Below are 14,314 nucleotides of genomic sequence, written 5' to 3' on the forward strand. Positions count from 1 at the left end.
TTGATATCCTAGGCTAAGCACTATAAACAAATATCTCATTTAATTCTTACAACAACCCTGTGAGTTAGGTGCTGTTATCATCCCTATTTTACAGTTGAGGAAACTGAGGCAGATTAAGTGACCATACCCAATTTTACACAGTCAATGACAAAACAGATTTGGTTTCCAAACACATGGCTCCAACTTCAAATCCAGAACTCTTTTCATTCAATTACGCCTGACTCTAAAAATCAACCAGACATCAACAAAACTGGCAAGGAGGAAGGGGGAGAGGAGGAGGAGAAGGGGAAAGAGGAAGAGGAGGAAGAGGAGGAAAAGAAAGGAGAAGAAAGAGAAGGAAGAGAAGAAGAAGGAGAGACTAAGAAGAGACATGCTATGATGAAAAGGGTCCTACATCTATGTCCTGGATAGTTAATATTTTCAAAGATCTTAGTACAGTGTCTAACTTTTAAAAATATTTGTTCCTCTTTCGCTTCCCAGACTTCAGTCCTCTCAGTCTAAGATCAATTCCAACAGCAAGGCTGCCCACTCAGAATTGAGGACAACAAAGTGTGGGGTCCCCAGGTCTTGCCCTCCTCCCAATACCCTTTCCTTGACCAAATCCAAAAGTCCACTCTCCTCCCCCGCACTCCTTACATGCCCAGTTTCACTGACAAGGTGAGTTCTCCAGTATCAGCTTCAAGACCAGAGTCAACAGGATCTACCACAGGGGCTCCTTTTTTGCAATTGCTAATCTGCCCCAGCAGCACTGGGGTGGGGGGGGATAGATACAATTATCTTCATTTTACTTATAAACTGACAGTAAACGATTGATATTCGAAATCATATAAGTACCAGAGCTGGGAGTAGAATCCAGATCTTCTGACTCCTGCTGCAATGCTCTCAAATGCATTATATACAACAGGATTTAAGAATGGGAAAGAATATATGTGTATGTATGTATAGACATATATATGTACAAATATATTTGTAGTTAGAGATGGATGGACATATAAATAGATGTAGGTACACATATACATTTCTACATATATATATATATATATATGCATTCTCATCTTACAAATCGGAAAACAAATCCATGGAGGGAATATGATATCCCCAATTTTCCATCCTCCCCATCCCAGTCACCTAGCTAATGAGTATCAAAAATAGGACTCGAAACTAGGACTCTCCTCTTCAAATTCGGAGCTCTTATCTAAGTACATTTTAGCTTCCCATTCAAGTTGCATTTATGTTTATGTCACTGGTTCATTAGGCTGCTATTTAAATTTTGGGTTTTTTTTTCATGAAGACTTGTTCATCTTATTATATATTTAGACAAAAAGGAAATAAAAGCTGAATGATCTGTGCATAGTGAAAAGATAACTAACTGAATGTGGAATCAGAGTACCTGGGTTCAGGTTCTGACTCTCCTGTCTTCCTCTCTATGTAACCTTGGCCTAGTCATTATATTCCTTTTGTCCTTAATTGCTCCATCTTTGAATTGTAGAGATTGGACTAGATCAGTGGCATCAAATTCAAATAGAAAGAGTGCCATTGAATTGTACATGAAAATCTTTGCAGCTTTAGAATACCTCATCATTACATTATTTATGTTCTATTGTATTTTTCATTTATTTTGTTAAATATTTCCTAGTTACAATTTAATCTGATTCCAGCAGCATTAGGAATTATTGCTGACTGGGCTTCATGGTTGATATCTCTATAGTAGATGATCCCTAAGGTTATTTCTAGCTCCCAATCTATGATCACAAATTCCAAACAATTTTAGATAATCTGAGGGCCCTGGTTTGAGGTCTCTGTGAACTAATCCATTCTAGGGAAATTTCCAATAGTCCAAATGTCCTTTGAATTAACTTAGGGATATGAAAGGAGCTTGCTCAATCACTCTAAAAAGAAGAAATCAGGGGCGGCTAGGTGGTGCAGTGGATAGAGCACTGGCCCTGGAGTCAGGAGTGCCTGAGTTCAAATCCAGTCTCAGACATTTAATAATTACCTGGCTGTGTGGCCTTGGGCAAGCCATTTAATCCCATTGCCTTGCAAAAACTTTAAAAAAAATCTGATATTATATTCAATCTTCCACATCTGTGGATTTCCAGAGCAGTATCTTTTCATATCTTTACAGATAAGCTTCTTTATTTATGAATATAAAGTTCTGATTGCTTTCTCTGTTCTTTGCATTATTGTAACAATTGCAAATATGGAAGGAAGAAAGGAAGGTGGATGGATGGGGGATGGATGGATAGATGGGTGGAAGGAGAGGAATTGCATTTTCTTGATTTTAACTGCCACATAGCCTTTAATGAGATAGTTAACTGAGTGAATGCCTCCATGCCAATATTCCATGTTTCCAAAAAGCACATAAAATTTGTTGATTGATGGAATGTCTCCAACTTTTGTTAAATATAGACCAATAATCATTATATCCAAAAGACACTTGGGAACATAAGATTTTGACTTTTTGACCCCTGATTTCCTCTATCTTCCTGGACCCCTTGGGAATTTGACAAGAATGGTTATATCACTTCCTAAGAGTTGCAGAAACCCTTGAGACATCTATACTTCATCATCTGCCAAGAAAGAACAAAACCTCAAGCTGGATTCCTGTGGTGTTTTAGGGTAGCTGACCTAGGTCCAGTTCAGTCCAGAGCCTGAAACATTTCTCCAACAACCAAATTCAGTTCAACCAACATATATTCAATATCTACTATGAGCAGTGCACTTGACTAGGTAGTGAATGAATAAAAAAAAATATTGGACACTGTTAGTCTTCAAAGAATTGTGCTAAGGTTAAGGAAACAATAATAAAAAATTAAGATAGTTCCTGACCTCGAGGAACTTCTTTTTAATAGGGGAGACAACACATAAAGGTTTTAATTTGCAAGTTAAATGAACAGTTCTGGGGATTATTAGACAGTGGCAAAATGGACAGTTCTGGGGATTATTAGACAGTAGCAAAGCATATGATGATGCCTTTTCTCTATGTCATTTAGCTAGGTGGGGCAATGGATAGAGAGCAGGACCTGGAATCAATTCAAATCTAGCCTCAGACACTTTTAACTGACTCTGAATGAGCAATCCACTTCACTTCTGTTTTTTCAACTCTAAAATGGGAATAATAGTAGTGAGAACCAATAGCTGTGAGAACCGGATATTTGTAAAGCACAGTGCCTGACATGTAACAATATTATAGAAAATGTTAGCTACATTGTGTAATGATCAACTATGATAGACATAACTCTTCTCAGCCGTTACAGTGATCAAAAAAAATTCTAAAAGACTTGTGATGAGGGCAGCTAGGTGGCAAACTGGTCCTGGAGTAAGGAGGATCTGAGTTCAAGTCCAGCCCCTCAGACATTTAATAATTACCTAGCTGTGTAATCTTGGGCAAGTCACTCTTAACCCCATAAATATAAATAAATTAAATAAAAAAAGACTTGTGATGGAAAATACCATCCAGAGAACAAACTAAGGAGTCTGAACACAGATCAAACTATGCATCTTTCACTTTTTAAACTTTTTTGTTTTTTATGTTTTTCTCTTTTGTTCTGATTCTTCTTTTACAACATGATTAACATGGAAATATGTTTGACATGGTTGTACATGTACAACCCTTATCGCTTGATATCATGGGGAGGGGGAGGGAAGGAAAGAAGGGAGGAAGGGAGAAAATGTGTAACAAAAATCTTAGAAAAATGAATGTTGAAAACTAACATGTAATTGGAAAGAAATACAAAAAAAAAAAAGAAAACATTGACTATTCTTTTCACTGATAAATCAGTTTCCAGAAGTGAGACATTTGACAGTTCTAAGGACTTTCTTGACAAGAGTTTTCTTTTCTGGATCTTTGGTAGCTGTGGTTGCAGCTCCTGTAGAAGCAGTGACCAGGTTGCATCTCCATAGGGTCTGCTTCCCAGGGTGATGGCAGAAGATACTGTACCAGAAGTATCGCCATTCCTGGGCTCTAGGGTTCAGGGCCCCAGACTGTCTCTAGCTGAGATACCCTCAGGCATCTGATGGGAGATGGTAGGAAAAAATAGTGGTAGTGGTCTGACTTTCCTGGCATTTGCTTCCTCTTCTGCCTCCCTCATGGTTCCTGATGTTTGAGCTAGGTTGATTTGCCTGCCCTATTGGTTGGAAACTAGTAGAAATAAATAGTCCCTTGATAGTGGGAGATCCAAAGATAACTACAAAAACAACATGATCTACTGGGGAAAGAAGGACTAACTCTGGAGTCAAAAAACATATATTAAAATCCCACCATAGACAATATCTATGCAACCAAATCCCTTAACCTCCATGGGCCTCGGTTTCCTCATCTGTAAAATGAGGAAGTTTGACTAGATGGCCTCTGAAGTCCCTTCCAACTCTAACTGGAGTTATGTTCCTACTATCCCTGCTCTTAAGAAGGTTTCACTCCAGTAAGAGAAAGACAGGTACACAAATAAATAGTTAGAATTTCTATGTCATTTCTTCTGTCCATATCCCATTTTCAGCACCAATAACTTGTTTAAATAGGTCATGCTAGAGTTCTTTTAATAGCATGCCATTTCTTTTTCTCATTTTTATTCTTTCTTATAGCTTTCTACTAATTTTCATCTTTGTTCTTACAAATCAGGGATCTGACTGTATAGAGCTGATTCAAGAATGACTCCCACGGGGCGGCCAGGCAGTGTAGTAGGGGCGGCTAGGTGGCATAGTGGATAAAGCACCAGTCCTGGAGTCAGGAGTACCTGGGTTCAAATCTGGTCTCAGACACTTAATAATTACCTAGCTGCGTGGCCTTGGGCAAGCCACTTAACCCCATTTGCCTTGAAAAAAAAACCTAAAAAAAAAAAGAATGACTCCCACATCAGTAATGAAGTGTTCCCTCTCTTAAAATAGAATGAAGGAATGAATTATTGAATGAGTGAATTAGTTAATAAAAGAATGGGGGGAAAGAATGAAAAAAAAGCATATATTAAGCACCTGATTTGTATTTTGCACCTTGCTGGGAGCTGCTCAGAAAACACAATATTGAGGCAACCCTATATGTGGGGGGGGGGGGCGGTGTTAAAGTGGTGACCAGGGAAGTGAATTTTAGTCTAAAAAGTCTCTTAGCTTGTGAGTAGAGCCATAGAACAGATTATTTCCCCAGCTTTTCTAACAGTTATGGTAGGATTAATTTGATTACTATTACCAGAGCAAGAAATGGAAAGAGTGTGGAAGGAGGTAGAAGGGGTGGAGAAGGAGAAAAGGGATGGAGAATAGGGACGGAGACTAATACCCTGTGGATAAGGTAGATGGCTAGATGCTCAGGTAAACCTTCGTTTCATATTACATGACTGGAAGGGATATAAAACATCATTTACTACTAGCTAAAATTTTATAACAAATTTCATCTGTTTGGTGCTTGCCATATCTAGTAATCTATTTCTTTTGACAAAATATTCATAATGTATAGGTATCAGGTCTAGTCTACAAATATAGTACATAAGTTCCTTGATCTTTTTTGCAATGTGTTTTTCACCATTTTTATTTCCACTTTTGGCATGAAGTCACTCAGTTGAACTATTTTATAGAGTTCTTCATAATACCTCTTTATCACTGGCATCAATTTCAATAATTTAATACAAAAGTTTAAAATATAAATAATTGCCATAACAAGACCAAAAGAGCCTAAAAACACTTTAGTAGACATTTTCCTCCCATTTAAAAAATACTGAATCTAACAAGTCTGTTAAAACTCATATTTCACATACATAGTAAAAAAATTTATTAACTTTGGAAATCATCAATTAATATTATCTATGTTGTATTTTCATTTATTTTGTTAAAAATTTACCATTTACATTTTAGTCTAGTCTCAGCTTCACCAGGGGTTTTGTAGACACTTAGGGGAAAGTTTTTTTTAAAGGCAATGGGGTTAAGTGACTTGCCCAAGGTCACATAGCTGGGCAATTAAGTGTCTGAGGCTGGATTTGAACTCGGGGCCTGTCTCCAGGGTCGATGCTCTATTCTAGCTGTCCCCATTTAAGGGAAAGTTTGATACCTCTTATATACAACTTTCTTTTAGTATAAATTTATATTTTAACTATATAATAAATTCAATTTTACTTTCATCACTACTCTGCCTGTAGGTGATTCTTTTTATTTCAAAAACATGTTCCAATGGCGCCTCTTTATCCTCTTCCTCTTATTTTTTGGCAACTCTATCCCTAGATTCTCACTTTCCAAAAGTGAGAGAAGGAAAGAAAACAATCACTTTGTAATGTCCAGGAAACTAACTAAATTGGCAGTGTTAAAAAATATACGCTTTAAAATGTAACTTAAATTCATCATTCCTCTATACAAATATGGGTACAAAAAAATTATCATTGATCCTCCAAAGTCATTTTTAGACACAGATCTTGAGTCACTTTGGTCAAAGTTCTTAAGGCTTTCAAAGTTATTTTACCTTTACAATATTGTAGTTATAACATAAATTGTCCTCTTGATGCTCACCCTATAAGTCTTCCCAAGCTTCTCTAAAATATTCCTTTAATAATGCTGTATGGTACAATCATATTCCATTATATTCATATACTATTATTGTTCAGTCATTTCCCAATTCATAGATAGTCCTTTAGTGTCCAAATCTTACCCTGTAATTATTTCACATACCAAATATATAGATATGTCATAGATGGCAGCACCAGTTCAGAATAATACAATTTCATGGAGAATGATAGTGGAAGATTAGCAGAAATCTTGCTTTCATGAAGGGAAAAGCTAGTTTAAAGAAATCTTGACCAGAGACCCAGATAATCAAAAATTATGTCAAGGACATTGTGGAAGCCTAAAGGAAGACAAGTTTATGTAAGATGCAAAATGTCTGAAAAGATTTTTTAACACCTGTTTTCATCAAGAAAAAGGAAACCCTAAACATGAACTCTAAACATCACAGTCATAGATGAACTTATATAAAGATATGGCACTGAAGAAAACAAAGATGAAGAAAGCAGCTGAATCAAGTATACACAGAGGAGATCCATACTATAGAAGGCAAATTGTGAGGGTGTAGAGGGCTTCAATTCACTAAATAAAGGAAGGAGGGAAAAATATCAAAGGTGTAGAAAAAAGCTTTATATCTCATATACACCAAATAACAGTGACTAGGGAATATCAATGGCTAATCTATATGGTTAACTTCCCATCTATGTAAAAATTTATTAAAATAATTTTAATTAAATAATAATTTCTGCACATTCATTGAGGGCATCCTTGAGATATTATTCATAAAAGACAAATAGGCTTTCATAAATTATATTCCTCAGTAGATCACATTTTTACTATCACGCAATGAACTGAAAGAGGTAAAAAAATCTCACCAGGGACTGTCCTGAGCAGCAAGTGAGTAAAAAGTCACTTAATCAATTCCTATTGGGTTTAGTCCAGACTATGCCTTATATCCCACCCAGACATCTGTCAGGAAGCCTCATATTTTATAGGGGGGAAAAAACTAGTCATTTGTCAAAGGTCCCTCTTTTCCCCTCTTCCTCATATCATATTACTCATTTGCCTTCTGCCAGTATATCCTTCTTCACTCCTGTTTCACAAAAAAGAAGTGGCTCTACTTTTCAGTAAGATTCTTCTCTTCACCTGAACCAACAATCCTATTCCATTTTATTTCCTCCAACAGTCTGCCTTCTTTGTCATCTTCATTTTCTCAATCTCTTCCTGTCTATTTGCTGCTGCTCTAATACCTACAAATCTGCCCATGCCTACCCTATCTTCAAAAAACCCTTACTTGATTCTTCCATCTCTACTGTCATCCCCTATCTCTTCTGTGACTAAATTCCTTGAGGAGGCTATAATAGTTGTCTTCATTTTCTCTCTTCTCACTCTTTTCTTAATTCCTTATAGTCTGCTTCTGATTTCATAATTACAGTGAAGCTATTTTCTCCAAAATTACCAATGATTTACAAATTATCCCATTCCTTTTCTCAATCCTCAATATTCTTAAACTTCTTTGTAGCCTTTGACATGGTTGACAATAATATCTAAATTTTAAACAGCATTTACTAGGTATCAAAAGTGGATAGACTGTTAGGCTTGGAATCAGAAGGACCTGAGTTCAAGTCAGACATTTATTAGCTGTGTGACACTGGGCAAGTCACCTAACCTAATTTGCCTCAGTATCCTCATTCATAAAATGAGTTGGAGAAGAAAATGTCAAATCACTTCAGTATTTTTGTCAGGAAAATTCGAAATGGGGTCAGGAAGAGTCAGATATGACTGAAACAACTGAATAACAACATATGCCAGTCTGTGATAAATGCTTTATAATTATTATCTCATTTGATCCTTACAACTTCCCTGAGGGACTGGGGGCTATTCTTAACCTCATTTTACAGATGAAGAAACTGTTAAGGTTAAGTGACCTGCCCAGGATCATGCAGCTAGGGTCTCAAGTCAGAGTTGAATTCTATCTACTATAACATTTTTCATGTTGGGTCATTTCAATTTAAAGTAAATTTCAGTATTATCAACTTCATTTTTTTTAGGTTTTTTTTTCCAAGGCAAATGGGGTTAAGTGGCTTGCCCAAGGCCACACAGCTAGGTCAATATTAAGTGTCTGAGATCAGATTTGAACCCGGGTACTCCTGACTCCAGGGCTGGTGCTTTATCCACTGTGCCACCTAGCCACCCCTAAATTTCAGTATTATCTAAAACAATTGACTTTTTTCCAGTGCCATGCCAATGAATGACCAAAGAGTTTCATTATAGAAATAGAAACTATAATAATAAAATTCATCTGGGGAATAGGGAAAAAAGTTTTTAATGAGTAGTGAGCTTAGCAACACCAGATCTCAAAATATGTTACAAAGCAGAAATCATCAAAACTATCTGGTACTGCAAAAAATAGAATCAATTATGTATATACATATACAGTACATACATACATACATACATAGCTACACATACATACAACATAGAGAAGCAAATGAATATAAACACAGTGATCAACAAACCCAAAGATACTAATTGCTGGGTAATTTGAAAAAATTGCTAGGAAAACTAGAAAACAGTCTGGAAAAAATTTAGATCAGAATCCTATACCATATATCAAAATTAATTCCAAATGATTTTTTTAAAAACCAAAAACTAACTAATGGTCATATCATAAATAAAATAGTGGAGCAAGAGCTTTTGAAGCTATAGAAGAATTCCAATTTAGCATCACCCAGAGGACAATGATAGGTGTGAGTGTCAGGTGCTAGAACAATGAAGAACCTCCTAATTCTCAGAATTACTTCTCTACTACTTCTATTCCAACATCAGAGACAATACCCTGGAGAGTGTGGGGTTGTATGGTCTACTACCTCCTTTCTAGTTCTGGAATCATGTTCAAATGAACTCTGTCATTGTTCTTGATGTGTCAATCTACTCTGCAAGGGTACTCACCATCCTCTCACAGACTAGACCAAAATGTCCTTCCTTGGCCATCACTTTCTATCATGTATTATTTTCCCCTTTAGATTAGAAGCCCCTTGAGGGCAGAAACAGTCTTTGGTATCCTCAATGTTTGGTATAGAGCTTGCCATAAAATAGGCTTTAATTATAAATGCTTTTTTTCAGTCATTTAGAAGAATTTGACTTAATCATCCACTCTATACAAGAAAAATCAAGTGAATGAAGAATATCAGTTTAAGGGATGGCTAGGTGATGAGCACCAGCCCTGGAGTCAGGAGTACCCGAGTTCAAATGCAGCCTCAGACATTTAACAATTACCTAGCTGTGGGGTCTTGGGCAAGCCACTTAACCCCAATTGCCTTGCAAAAACCTAAAAAAAAAAGAATATCAATTTGAATGTGTAGGATGCTTTCAGAAAATAAAACTTACAGGAACTGATGCAAAGAGAAGTGAGCAGAAACAGGAGGATATCACATACAATAACAATATCATACAATAATGAACCATCAATGTCTTATCTATTCTTAGCAACAGAGTGATCTAAGACAGTTCTGTAAGATCCATGATGAAAAATGCTATCCACTTCCAGAGGAAGAGCTAAGGGAATCTGAGTGTAGATTAAAGAATGCTTTTTTTTTTCTCTCAGTATTAAGGAGTGAGGAGAATCTGTGTTTCATGACTAATAATAGAAATATTTTTGTATGGTTGAACAAGTAGAACCTATATCAAATTTTTTACCTTCTCAATGAGAAGGGAGGTGAAGTAGAGAGAGAATTTGGAACTCAAAATTAAAAAAAACTGTTAAGATTGTTTTTACATGAATTTGTTAAATCTTAAAAATGTCTATTTCTCTGTGAGCATACTTATAACCATTATAAATATGAAACTACAAAAAGAACTATGTTGTATATATTTAGTAAATAATAAATATTTATTTAGTACTTACCATGTAGCAGACATTGTGCTAATCACTGAGCTACAAAAAGACATAAAATACAGTCCCTGTCCTCAGAGAAGTCATAATCTAATTGGGGAGAAAACATGCTAATAACTATGTAAACACAGGCTATATGGCAGGATACACTATAAGTAATAAGAAGAAGGAAGGCATCAGAATTAAGAAGGGTGAGAAAGGCTTCCTGTAGCATATGAGATTTTAATTTGGACTTGAAGGAAGACTGGTAGGTCAGTGGTCAGGTCTTTCTAATTCCAAGTCCAGCATTTTTTTTCAATTTGGATGGGCAGGCATGGATGTATTGTAAACTGCTTCATTGAAGGGCATTCTAGAGATAGTTGGGCTCAAAGATCTATTTAAGTACAAATTAGAATGGAATAAATTCCCAGGAGAGGTCAAAAAGAGAACAATGAAAGATGGAAGAGAGACGAATGACTTAATGGCTTAATGGAGAAAACAATAGCAATACCTCAAACCAGTAGAGTGTGGGAGCAGCCAGGGCTGAGATCCCAGATCCAGAGGTTCACAGATTGAATAAAAATTAGGAAAGGGTATTAAAGACATCATCACAATGCTCATCTCTATAAATCCATAGACTAGCTTACTCATTCTACCCAATATCTTTGGATATAATGTCTTCCACTATTCCCAGCATAGGTCCACATACACTTGCATCATATCCCTGAAAAGTTCCCTACCCAAACCCATTCCAACATTCCTCTCTAACCCAGAGAACAAGCCCTCAATTTTGGCATCTATTGTCCCCACCGGTTACCAAATTCTTGCTGGATTTCCTCCATTCAAGACTCTTTCAAGAATTACCATTTTATCCACCAGGGGGAGTCTCTGTCAGACCAGATCTTGGGTAGGGGTAGGGAGTAGGAGTGACAGACACTGAATGGTTAAAAGGATGGTCCTAAGAGTCTTTAGGGGTTTCTCTGGTTCTCTGAGAAGACAGATACTCCCACCCTATAGAAACTCCCCCATCCCTAGTGGGGCAGATACCTTTCCACCTACCTACCTAAAGAACTTAAGAACCAATCTGCCAAACCATACATCTGAATCATTTCCCAAATACATTCTACTTCCCCAAAACCACTAGGGTCAGTCTTTCATGCAGAGATGCTACAGATCCCTCCTGGGTCAGCCTCACCAAGTGTTGATGCCTTCCAGAGTTAAGGAGAAAAGCTGAAGAGCCGAGAGGTGGAAAGGATGGCCGATTTCAGAAGGAAGGAGACTAAGCTCTTACTCAGTCATGTCTTTCTCCCCCAGGTCTGAAGCAGGACAATTCTTAGTCTGGTTCACACATGTGCTAGGAAGATTTATTTATCTCTAGCTGAATTCTCAGTCTTCTCCCCCCAGGGCACACACACACACACACACACACACACACACACACACACACAATTTATACACTCATGCCTTTTAACCTTTGAACTAGGCTTTCAGTGTAGGGAAGAAAGCATAAATTCAGAGGCCGAAGTAGCCTGACCCTATGACTTTTGCCCCTTTGACTCTCCCCCACACTCCTCTAGCCTAACATTAAAGCAAAAGAATTTAAGTGTGTGAGGTGGGAGGGGTGTGAGGAATGAGGCAGGTCACCTGTGGGGGACTAGTGGGGCAGCAGACATTGGTTAGAAGTTAGTTGGCTGCAAAGGGCAACAAAAATGAGCATACCCTTTGACCCAGCAATACCACTACTGGGTCTATACCCTGAAGAGATGATGAAAAAGGGTAAAAACATTACTTGTACAAAAATATTTATAGCAGTCCTGTTTGTGGTGGCAAAGAATTGGAAATCAAGTAAATGTCCTTCAATTGGGGAATGGCTTAGCAAACTGTGGTATATGTATGTCATGGAACCTACTGTTCTATTAGAAACCAGGAGGGACAGGATTTCAGGGAAGCCTGGAGGGATTTGCATGAACTGATGCTGAGTGAGATGAGCAGAACCAGAAAAACACTGTACACCCTAACAGCAACATCGGAGTGATGTTCAACCTTGAAGGACTTGCTCATTTCCATCAGTGCAACAATCAGGAACAATTTTGGGCTGTCTGCAAGGGAGAGTGCCATCTGTATCCAGATAAGGAGCTGTGGAGTTTGAACAAAGTTCAAGGACTATTCCCTTTAATTTAGGGGGAAAAAAACAGATATCTTATTGTCTGATCTTGTTATCTCTTAGACTTTTTGTTTCTTCCTTAATGATGTGATTTCTCTCTCATCACACTCAATTTGGATCATTGTACAAATGGAAACAAAGCAAAGACTGACAGATTGCTTTCAGGGGTGGGGGAGTAAGATTGGGGGGGAAATTGTAAAACTCAAATAATATCTTTAATAAAAAAAATTAAAAAAAAAAAAGAAGTTAGTTGGCTGAAGGTAAAGGGGAGTCCAGTATCGGGCAGGAGTGGAGCCCGATTGTGGGTTTAGGTCAGAAAAGGGAAAGGGTTATGTTGAGGAATGGAAACACTCGGGTGACTCAGTAGGGAGTTCATTAGGGATGACGATTAGGGAAAGGGGTGGGGGAGTTGCGGTACAGAAACTGAGGGAGCTGAGGCGGAAGGGGTATTTGATGATGGAGCATGGGGACAGAATGGGGGTTGCATTGGAGAGCCGACATCGAGGGGTCTGGGAGAGAGTGCATAGGACCCGGGGATAAGAGGAGACGGAAACAGAGGAGAGACAGCCCGAGACTTCTCTGAGAGAAAGGCACTGAAAGCAGTAGATGTATCCACCGGGGATGGGCGCCCCAGGAGGTGTGCGTGAGGGAGCTCGGAGCAGAGGTGCGCCCCTCCCCTCCAGCCCGAGCCACCCGAGGGGCCGCGCCCGCAGTGAGATCCTTTGTGCCCGCCGATTCTCCAGCCGGAACCGGCCTCTCTCTAATCCGCCCACCTCCGGCTCAGGCCTCTGAAAGGGATTCCCCTCCCCCGCAGACCCCAGGGCAATGTCCGGGGGAGCGGGAGGCGCGGCACCCCTCTAGCGAAGGGTCACCTGCTGCAGGCCTCTGACTGGACCTCCTTTGCTGGCCTCTATCACCTCTCACCTTAGCTTAGGCAGAGAGCTCAAGGGGCACTTGAGAGAGGGACTCTCCTGTTTCCAGGGGGCATCTTTTCCCCCCCTCCCCCAGGAGTTTACCTTTGATTTCCCCATCCCACCTACTTTATCGGGGGAGAAAGGAACCCCAGTCAACTCCCTGGAGTGACTAGGAACTAGCTAATCAGGCAGCATGGGGCCAGCAGAGGTCACTATGAGTACATACTCTATAGGGAGCTCCCTTGGGGCTCTGGGGTGGAGGGTGAGGAGGAGGTTAAGTTCGGAGGTAATACTGTGTGGTCTTTTCTCCACCTGCTGATATACCCCAGTTCCCCTTGCTTCCACAGCTCCCATCACAAACAATAATCCTCTCTCCCACCCCACCCCCAGTACCCCTGGGAAGGATGGAGAGTTGCTTCAGACCAATAGACCAGCGCCCATGGTGGCAGAGGTACCCTGGTAAGGGCAGGTTGCCAAGGACGGAAGCATAAAAAAAAGGAAGGGAGCGGGAAGGAATTCTCTCGTAGGAAAACACCGCAGCACCTGGAGAAACAGGAGCTGGGGGTGGGGAAAGAGCTGGGGAGGGTGGTCGCTCCAAAATCTTGAAAGCTTGAACTCATGAGAAGCGATAATTCACTGAAGTGTCTTGCTGCCTTCTGCCTCCTCCCCACCCCCCACCCCTCCCAGCCTTTGGTTTCAAAGGCAGACAAATAGCGCACTGTACTTGGTATGGCATCTCCCTCTCTAAATCTTCCTGTCTTCGAGTTCTTGTAACATGAGCCATTGGGGAGCTGACCCTCTCTCCCAGGGCTGAAGGGGACAAGGTAAGGGAGGGAGAGAGAAAGGAGGGGGGTGGGGAAAGTGGATTCGTAGTGACCCCCCATCTCT

This window comes from Macrotis lagotis, chromosome 5 (assembly GCF_037893015.1).
Source record: "Macrotis lagotis isolate mMagLag1 chromosome 5, bilby.v1.9.chrom.fasta, whole genome shotgun sequence".
NCBI classification, from domain to species: Eukaryota; Metazoa; Chordata; class Mammalia; order Peramelemorphia; family Peramelidae; genus Macrotis; species Macrotis lagotis.